We start from the raw sequence: 8,958 nt of genomic DNA, 5'->3' as shown, positions 1-8,958 counted from the left end.
TTCTCAGCCAAGATGACGACCCTGAAGGCCGGTGTCTCTTCCAGTTCCTCCGTGCATTGCTCTGTTCTCTCTTCATTTCCGGCAGTTGGGACTTCCTTTTGCTGTTGGCTGTGCACAGCTTATGCTTTATTTGACATCTGAGTCTGGAGCCATGGGATGGTTATCTTAGTTTGGTCGGCCCTTCCATCGAGATTCCTGGAAACAAACCATGTAAGGGGGTAGGACAGTAACCACCATCTTAAGCCACAGTTCGGCAGTTCTCTATTACACTGCAGTAAAATTCACTCACTCACTGATGCACTCTGAAAAGCAGAACAAATGAAGAAAACAGAAACTGAAGAGTTGGGAGAAAATGTTTATTCAGTAAAACGGTATGAGGTTCAAAACCAGTAAAACAGGGAAAGGAGAACTTACCAGCGGGGGATTTTGAGGGGTTCCTTTAAAACACGGCAACTGCGAAGTGATTTGGACAAAAGTTTCATAGGTGACAAAGGTTCAGATACCATATGCACTATGCTGAAAGGCACCTAATAGTTTGATTTGTATCAGTAGTACTAAGAATAATTTTCCCTACACTTCATCTTTTCTAAGGAACATGCAATCAATGAAGACCTAGTCGGCTTTAATGCTTTGCGTGTGTCTCAAGTTACCAAAATTAACTGTAAGAGTTACAGGATGAAGGAGAGACCCGTATGTTTGTGTTGAGAAAGTATTAACCTTTAATCGTACAACTTAATCCTCAGGTAGGCCTTTGCTGTTCATTCTTCCCTACAACACCGGCATGATGGGACTGTAATTACTTGATCACCACTTACATCTGAGTTCTGTTTTTCAACAGGGAACAAAGGGTACAATTAATTTAAACACCTTTAACAATAAAACATTGTGTATTAGGTAAAATAAATAGGCTTCCCCCCACCCCTCACCAGGGTATGGTATGAACTGAACTAACTCCACTCCTGAAGTAACTGAGTGTGTTCTAGTAAGCAGGTCCAGTGCTGGCACTATATGAGTATCACCTCCGATTAAGTTAGAAGAACTTAGAAAAGACCTGAGAGACCAGAGCACCACCAGAGGACTCTAGCCCTTCACATCCCGGAGTCTGTACTTCTACCATTACAAGTCACAGAAGCATGCCCACTTTGTAGAGTCAGACAGATACAATGATTCGATCACTGTCATGTGGCGAGAAAGCAGCAGATGCTGTAACATGACCCCAGGGCCTTGATTCCAGGAGCAACTCTTTTGTGCTGCCATTGTGATGCTTTATTCTCCACCAGGTGGTCATTTTCTCACTTCAGTTTTTTTTGTAAGGAAAACACTGTGAAGAAGCAAAGTAAAAAAACTGATTGAATCCTTGGGAGTACAGTGGCAAATAACTTAAAAAAAAAAATAAGAAAGAAAGGTGTTTGGAGAATACGCCCAACTTTTTTTAAATTTTGCTGCACTGGGTCTTAGTAGCAGCATGTGAGAACTTTAGTCACGGCATGGAAACAAACTCTTTAATTCCCTGAGCAGGGATTGAACCCAAGCCCCCTGCACTGGAAGCACAGAGTCTTAACCCTTGGACCACCAAGGAAGTCCCTATGCCCAGGATTTTTGAGAATATTTCTACTGAACACCTTTGTTCCAACATTATCTTCTTCTGAGAGAGGAGGGGACCTTATTTAAACAGGAATAAACTTTTTTCCTCCAACAAAACTTTTAATGCCAGACACTGAATTTATGAAGACAAATAAGCTTGTTTCTGTCCTCAAGGGGCTCATAATCTAAGTGGAGCACTACACATGCAGATAAACTGGTGACGATTCTCGTACCAGTGCTAAGCAGCCCTGCTAGCACCCACAGCATGGTGCTGAACGAGAGGACAGCGGAAGACGTGTGTATGGCACAACGAGAGGAACTCTCCCCCTTTCACCTGGGAGACCCAAGATACAGGTAGCATTAGGACATCTGAACAGAGTTTTGAAGAGCGAGTTATTTCCTGAGGGCTTAGTATGGGCCAGATACCATACTAAGGGACTATCTGGATTATCTAATTAAATTACGGCTACAATTTAGGAGACAGGTAACGAAGTTTTACAAATGAATTCAGATGGTTTAATCTAGGACTCAATCTGCTAAATATTAACACTGTGAGCTACTGACATACACACATGCACAGTAAAACAGATCACCGGATGGAGTCACAGGGATAAAGGGGTGTATAACATCCAAATGTTCTCATTTACACAAAAGGCTATGAAGTCAGGATGCTGCAGGAATTAGCCAAAGGTCACATAACACAGACAGAGAGAATCCTTTCTCCTCTCAAGGGCTCGTCCATCCCTGGTATGATCACGTGCTCCTGGAAATGTTACTCTCTTCATGCCTTTCCCTTTAGACACTCCATCACCAAAGGCCACCTCAAACCACGTGCCAACTTACCAAAGGGCGAAGTTGTTGAAGGACAAACGGTTGGATGGAGCTGGCCTACATCTAAAACAAGATATTTACTGTAAATACCAGTGTTTCATAAGCAATGATCTGCAAAGGTTGAGAAACAAGTAAAACAGGTTTGCCAACTTTTAAGAACACTGCTTCTCACACACTCAACCTGTTACACACAGAAGTAACTGCAAGGCATGGATTAAACCCCAGATAGCCACAGGACTGGAGAAGAGACTTGCACTCTGTCTACCCAGAGCTCTGCCTCCAGCCCTTACAGCCACAAATCCCTGTATGGCGTGGCAACAGTAGGTTTTCTAGGCACTTGAGTTAGTGTTCCTAACACGAGCCCTGGGACTCTTCTACCTGCCCTGTCTGAGATGCCTGGGATCTGTTCAATCATTTTTTATACACAAGCAAACAGTACGGACTGTTCATTCTGTTTGTTCAGTTTGAAACAAAAACTTTAAATGCCTGTGTGGAAATAAAAAGCTTAAATAACTTCCTTGGGGTCATAATAAAACTCTGCCAAGGGTCACAATAAAACTCTGCCATTCTTATTATGTAAGCAGTTTTAAAAATATAAAGGTTCAAGGAGGATGACTGCTGAGACTGACTGTGATTCAAACGCAATGACTTTGCTCATGCTAGTGCACAATTCTCATCTCCTGTTCTGGTTTAGGTTTAACATACAGATGGAGAGAGTGGTTATGCAACATTTCTGGTACCACTGCATTTACTTCCCACATTAAAGGGAAGATCCAGTTATAAATCCTACTGATTCGAGAACTATAACAATATGAAAACTGACAAGAGCCGGAGTATCAGCAAGCTTATTAATAAGGGCAAAAGTAAACATTTATCTGGAGGCACGGCATACACTGGTTCTGAAAGGTATGAAAATTAGAATCACACATTTAATCACACACTTTACGTGCTCCATTCTAGACTGACCATATACCTGAGGGTCAATCTCGCCCATGTATTTAGTTTTCCAATCTCTACAAATGTCTCAGACCCACAGCCTGCATCTCTGAACCACTTATGTACGGTACCCAGGGTGCTTGCTCTGAGCTCAGGAATCTCCATCACTTTAACTGTTTGTAATTACAAAGCAACTTAACTTTTCTGAGTCCCAGTTTCCTCAACTGTAAAGCACACTAATAACACTTAAAGGGCTGCTGCAAGGCTTAGATGAGAACATTATGCAAGTATCTAATAAAATACTTGTATCATAAAAGGTGTTCCATATACATTATTACTGCCTGATGAATACTCAGTAATAATGAAAGCTGTATTAAAATGAGGGACAAATTGAGGGGAACACCCAAGGTCTGAGGATTGCTGATGCAAAGATAAAGAACTGACAGAACAGACGTTCCTTTTTATGAGAGTTTTTTAAAAACTGATCAGAATAAATGTCTTAGAAGAAATCTTTATGTAACTATAAATAAAATTTGAAACGATTAGAAAATACTCTGTGCATTCCTCAAGATTTGGTCCCCTCTATCTCAGTATATAAAATACTGGCTCATGTAATCAACGACGGTATTTCTTAGCCTTGATGAAATACAGTTTCAAAAGATTAAAGGATAATGTATTCAGCATAATGCATTTATAATACTGAGGGTGCAACGGGCCTTCCTAAGACAACAAAACCCAGAAGTTACCAAAGACTACGTAATGGTTTAAAATAAAGTTTTAAAAAACACATGACAGATTAGGAGGAAGTACTTGCAACACATATATAGTAACCCAATCCAAAATATATAGCGTTCCTAGAAAACAATGAGAACAAATGAACAAATCAAAAGAAATGTGGGCTAAGGGGATGAACAATCAAACAAATAAAAATGAAAGAAAGAAAACCAACAGAAACGTGAAAAGATATTAACTTTGCTCTTAGACAAGGGAATGAAAATAAAGAGATATTTTTTTGCGGCCATCAGATCAGCAAAAAAAACGAACAAGAACGGTAATGCCCTGGGGGCAAGCGTGTGAGGGAACAAGCACTAGACTGCCAGTGAAGGGTAACCCGGCACAGACTCCTGGGAGAACAATTCTGCAGTACCTGTAAGTATTTCAAATAGATATGTTCCTTGACACAGCAATTATACCTTTACAAATGGTCTTGCAGAAATAATCACACAAAATATGCATCAAAATACTCTGTATTTTGCAGGACAGCCTACAACAGTGAAGCACTGGAGCAACCTTTGCATTCACCAACAGGTAATCTGGTGTATTTATATACAGAACTAAAAAAAAATATGTGAGACACAGATGTGGAAAGTTCTCCAAAGCATGGAAAAAAGTACAAGATATGGTATGATTTCATGGTATAATAAATCCCAAATATATCACCAACGTATGACTGTGTAAAAACACAAGAGCTTGGAAGGATCACCATTATTAATACTGCGGAGTGTAAGAAAAAGGTGGCCAGTGGTATGTGACTGTGAAGAGAATATTTTTATATACTCTTCACATCTAGTCTAAATAATACAGAATGACCACATATTTAGAAAGTTATCTCAGAATGCAGGATTTCCCAGTACCTATTTCCCAAACTCCGTTTCTCATTCAAAGTCATATCTTTACTTGAAATAACCCAGTATTCTGGTTAATATGGTATCTTTATGTGCTACTGACTATGTTACTACAAAATTTTAAACAATGATTATATACATAAATAGAATACCTAAAACAATAATTTTCAGAGATACCTACAGAATAAGGAAAATTTATGTCAATATTAAGACAACTATATACCTTTAGCAACCTTTATACTTCTTCAAAGAAATCTTACAAAACCCTTATTTTTCCAGGGAATTTGAACTCCTATAAAAGTTGCATGAAGAACAAGTAGCAAAGAAATTTTTTCAAACTACTTTTAAAAAACAAACAGCCCCAATCCTATATTTAAGTAGCTTTAGACAGCAGGACAAATACTGACCATATAGCTTAACAGTTCTAAAGAACCACTTTGAAATAAGCAAGGAAAAGGTTGGAACTTTTAAAAGCCAGTTATAATTGCATCTGGTTAATCCCAAGAAAGATAGCTAAGTAGATGAACAGGTTCTACTGCTACGATTTTAGTTGATGGAAGAATTTTACTCAGCCTCACAGGAATATTATGCATAAAATTATACAAACATCCTCAGGACAGGTTCTCTTCCATAGAGTTAAAGGAAGTTAAAGCTAATATTAATAAATAATCCTAATTTATATAAATATAAAAATCCTAAAAGTGAAACTGCTATTGGTTTCATAATGCACTGGTAACTTAAAAGTTAAAAACAAAACAAACTAAATCCCACCTTTCATTGAAAGCCAGAAAAAGCCAGAATTTGATACTATCATCTCTTTAGTTTAAAAACAAACAAACCTTAATATCACAAGCCATTAACAACAAAAAGAGATCATTTAATTAATTATAATTGTGCATAATATTTTCCACTGAATAACATCTTACCTTTATCAAAAGGTAAAACTGCTTTTTTAAAAAAAGTGAAACGAATAAACTAAAAGGCAAACTCATGTGTATCAGATTCCCCATGATAAGTGACAGTTTTCAACTACTGAAGTCTATAGGAGACATTTGCTTGGAAGCATGAAATCCTACTATTGGGAACTGATGGGATGAGAAAGATGTAATGAAACAGGAAGAAGCTAAATAATTTAAGCCAAATGCATAGCAAATAATCATGAGGAGAGATAACAAATCTTCAAACTTGATAGAAAATAGCTGGAGTTTAATTTCAGAACATGTCAAATATTGTAAAAATCCAACTATATTATGTTCTCTATCAATCAATGAAATGAAAAATGACAACTGGAAAATAATGGGGGAAAATGGGAACATTTTAACATTTATCCAGATTCTGTAACATTTAAAACTTATAAGCACATGTTCATCAGAAAAAATTCTAATAAATGTACAGTTTTCAAAGAAATCAAGGCATGTATTATCTAAAATGTGAGAGACAGCTCAGTATTACAGAATGCTTTATAGTATTAACTAAAACAAAATAAAGTGAAAAAAATTTTTTTGACTCAACTACAACTCAACTTTCACATAGAGCTTTTTCTAAGTGCTGAAGTGAGACACAGCTGATAGCCCAAATGATACTATGATCAGAAAAGTGTGTAATATAAAGATACGAACACAGGACTATTAAACAAAAGAAAAAAGCAATAAATTAAAAAACTATAAATTAGAAATTTAAGCTATAAGGTGTTTGGAAGCCTAAACCACAATGATATGCTAAATGAATGCTTTTTCATATTGGAGAATATGAAAGAAAAATTTTATATTTTATTCACTGAGGTTCAAAGGTAAATTGATGGGGAACCTCCAAATATGCTTAATCTGAAAACATGAAAAAACACTTTTCATAAAACTACCCTTAGGTTATATGATGCTTCCATAATGCACTGATACTTCTCTTCAAGTATTATAAATTATTAAATAACTTAAGCATTTCACAAGTTTCAAATGAAAATGTGAAACTCACTGCAATATGTTTTATATCCAAGTACATAACAGAATAACTCCCACTTAATAAAAAGAAACTTAAAACACACACACAAAATTTTAGTTTACTGAACAAACAGAATACAATTAGAAAGACAGCACTCACCTGTTCAGGAACAAGTCTCCCTGTCTGGACTTCACATTTTTATTTAACTCTGACTTTTTCATAAACATAGACATCTTCCTGAGTACAGGCATCAAATGTGAACTCTAATTCTGAATGTAGGCATAGATAAATTTATGGATACTTGCCAAGCTGTTAAAACTGTCCTTCAGTACTTCTGACTTGGTGGCTGTTGTTTACTTTGTTTTTCACCTATATAGAATATGAATGTATCATCAAAAAATGAAAAGCAGAGGTGATTTCACGGGGCTGAAAAACAAAGTTATAGAAAGTTAATTTTAAGTACAGTGTTTTCAATAAGAGCATGAAATATGAGAGTATCATTTAAATCAAACAATATATATCTAGAACTAATTATCAGGTGTTAGCTTATCTTTAAATTATCTATAAATGTTTGGCACAACTATGCTCCAAAAAAAAAGGATGACCAACATGTTTCTGAAATAACAATAATAACAGCTACCATTTATCAGGAGCTTAGTGTGTACCAGGAATTATTACAACACTTGACCGCTATTAACTTATTTATTACGTTAACTCATTTAATCTCATAACAATCCTATTAGGGAGGTACTATTATAATCCCAATTTAGCAGACTGAAGAAATGGAGAAATAATTTTCCCAAAGTAACACACCTAGTATGCGGTAGTACCAGGATATGAGTTCAAGAAGCTGGGCTTCAAAACCCTACCGCTAAATCACAGTGATTTCAAACCATTTCCATTAAATTGGAAAGCCGGTATCGTCTTTATTGCTAAAATAAAAACGAGTCTGATCTACTTTAAACAGAACAGCAATTATTCACTGAACACTTAAAATAGGCTATGTACTATTATTAGGCATTCTCACTGGCAGAACAACAGCTAGCCCCTTAGCATTTACCGGGACTTAACGTGATAAGCACTAATGAACCACTCTGCGCTCATCACAGAGGTCGGTCCTTACAACGATCCTGTGAAGTGGATACCATACCTATTTTGCAGATGAGAAAAGCACTGAGGTGTGAAGCAGTGCCTTTCCCTCCTCCAAATCACACAGCAAACTGTCCGGCACAGCCCAGGCGGCTCCAGGGGTCTGTTGTCAGAGCCCCTCTTGTCGGAGCACAGCGCGAGCTCCACAGGGCCGGCACGCCACCACTCCAGTGAGGACATTCCTTTCCCAACCCCCGAGTCTCACGTCATGTTAGAGATACAACAATACAACTGCAAAGATATGACAGTAATGAAAGTTTACAGTAATTACATTAAAAGAAAAAAAAAAATCAAGCCTCTGTGTACTATTTTTGCCATATCCTCTATCCGTGTTAATGGCTGACAGTCCAAGTCAGCTGAAGTAAACATCCACCTCCCAGCCGACTCGTGTGTTACAGCTGAGTGTAGGATGTTTACATGAACTGAAAACTTGGTTTAAAGCAGGACTTACACAATCCTTTACCGTATTTGCACCGGTCCTTTCCTTGAGACTCAAATTTAAATTAAGGGATATATGATGAATAATTCATATGATTTTTTTAAAAAGATAACTTTGTAGAATCTGTTGAAAAAAAGAACAGGAGGTACAAAGATTGACATGAATGAGGTAAAAGTCCAGTCAAGAGGTATTTCTGAGACAAGGTTTAGAATCCAGGGGAAAAGGAACAAGTGATGTTCTTCTCATAACTGGTGGTGATATAGCAGACGTCTCATGAATGTTTCCAGACCTACATGTGGCTGGGTTTACAGCCTTCCCTTCCAAACAAGCCAGCCTGCGTTTACAGGAACCTGCCTGATGGCCGGGATGGCACATCGGGAACCCATTCTTCCTCAGGAAGGAGCTTCCTGTTTCGAGTCGAAGACAAAGTTAGCAGCACACGTGTGAGGAGCTCAGGGC

At 37.5% G+C, this 8,958-nt stretch overlaps 1 long non-coding RNA gene across 1 annotated transcript; it reads right to left on the bottom strand.

Annotated features, from left to right (window-relative positions):
- Positions 1 to 335: 335 nt before the first annotated feature.
- On the bottom strand, positions 336 to 8,489 carry LOC113904083. The gene is made up of 2 exons (XR_003514402.1): positions 2,428 to 8,489; positions 336 to 1,321 (listed from the first exon to the last, which is right to left on the bottom strand). It is a non-coding gene; the product is annotated as an uncharacterized LOC113904083 (long non-coding RNA).
- Positions 8,490 to 8,958: the final 469 nt, after the last annotated feature.

Source organism: Bos indicus x Bos taurus, chromosome 14 (assembly GCF_003369695.1).
Source record: "Bos indicus x Bos taurus breed Angus x Brahman F1 hybrid chromosome 14, Bos_hybrid_MaternalHap_v2.0, whole genome shotgun sequence".
Taxonomy (NCBI): Eukaryota; Metazoa; Chordata; class Mammalia; order Artiodactyla; family Bovidae; genus Bos; species Bos indicus x Bos taurus.
Note: the sequence above shows the minus strand (reverse complement) of the source record. Positions and strands in the feature narration are given on the sequence as shown.